Here is a 1,547-nt window from a genome sequence, read left to right as displayed (position 1 = left end):
ATCTTCATCCATGTAAACACACGCTCCTTTAATAATGTCTTCTCACCCAGCCTCTGCATCATTACGCTGGAAAAGAAAAGGTTTTTATTTTTCAACTCTAGTTGTACAACACAGTTAGTATCAAAATGTAAATCAATAAATCAATGAATTTTTTGGTGCACAATTTTCAAATCTATGAATCAAATTAGTTTTGCCGCTTACAATCTAAAAATTCTATGACACGATCAAAAATTCAAATACTACTGCCAACATTAGTTATTATAAATGACAAATATTTTCCAAGTACTTACTTCCACGTCCAGCTGTACATAAACATCAAGTGTAGTGGGTCCACTGTGAATCACCACGGGAATCAATCTGTCAGGGGATAAACATAATATTAAATACACAGTATTTTTTTGGTAAATAGAAATAGTTAGGCACATTTTCTATACATGTCCAAAATGTCTGTTTATGTTTCTCAAAAAATGAAAATAAATGTTTTTAAGAAACAAATATTTTTTTCAGTGCTGAACTCAAATAATAAAGTTTTTCCTGTTTTTTGCACAATTCTGAGATCAACATAAACTTGTGACCCTCATTTTAAACAATGACCCTCCCTCTGTGAGGGAGGGTCATTGTTTAAAATGAGGAATTAATGTCTTTGATTCTTCAACCAAAAACACGTCATGTTTGTTCCACTGGAGCTTAAGAGTCCACCCCATACTGTTAAAAGTATCCCCCTTACAACTCCTCAAGCAGATTTTCTCTCAACATGCAGAAAATGTCTTCCCATGACGAGCAACAGCTCACTTGCATGCGTGTGGTATTTTTTATGTGTGCAGTGTTTCTTCCAAGTGCAGATACATTTTTTTAATAATTGCCCATGCATTACAAAAAACAACTGGTGTGCAGATGACAAAACAATCGCTTTTTCATTGGCTTTTACTAAGTGGGTCGGTGTGAGTGCACTAGCTAGCTAGCTAGCTAGCAGTAACAGGTTTTGTTGTGGTTAGTCAGAGAATTAAGTTGTTTAAAAAAGGCAGAATTATTATTGGTAATGTTGTAAATATCTTACGCAACATATTTAAACTTACCTTTTCACTTTGAAGGTCTTCATTAGTGCCACTGAAAAGACGCCATGCCAGCCGATGTTCCCTCCACTGAGATTTCTTCTACTGAACTTTGGACCGTTACTCAGCATTTTGAATTTTTTAATCCATTTCCTTTTCCTGTTTTGAAGGAACTTAATTACATCAAATTTACTTTTTTAATTAAATCACTTTCAGTCTACATGATAGAAACAAGCATATTAAACAAGTTATTCAATCACATAGTTTTAACTTGTTTAAATGACATTAACAGAGAAAATATGAATAAATTGTGTTGCATTTACTACTTTAATTCGAGTAAATTCAAAGACTCTAGAAATCCTTTTTTTCAGTGAAGGTGGTCATTCTGGTCTGGTTTAATGGATAAATACAGCTGTGTATCATCTGCATAACAGTGAAAATTAATGTTATGTTTCCTGATTATGTCTCCTAAAGGCAGCATGTAAAGCGTGAACA

The 1,547-nt window shown here is 33.5% G+C and overlaps 1 long non-coding RNA gene across 1 annotated transcript; it reads right to left on the bottom strand.

Annotated features, from left to right (window-relative positions):
- LOC118598582 lies at window positions 1-1,412 on the bottom strand. The gene is made up of 3 exons (XR_004947627.1): window positions 1,077-1,412; window positions 291-357; window positions 1-66 (listed from the first exon to the last, which is right to left on the bottom strand). It is a non-coding gene; the product is annotated as an uncharacterized LOC118598582 (long non-coding RNA).
- Window positions 1,413-1,547: the final 135 nt, after the last annotated feature.

Source organism: Oryzias melastigma, unplaced genomic scaffold, assembly GCF_002922805.2.
Source record: "Oryzias melastigma strain HK-1 unplaced genomic scaffold, ASM292280v2 sc05175, whole genome shotgun sequence".
NCBI classification, from domain to species: domain Eukaryota; kingdom Metazoa; phylum Chordata; class Actinopteri; order Beloniformes; family Adrianichthyidae; genus Oryzias; species Oryzias melastigma.
The sequence above is the reverse complement of the archived record's forward strand: the minus strand, read 5'-3'. Positions and strand labels throughout refer to the sequence as shown.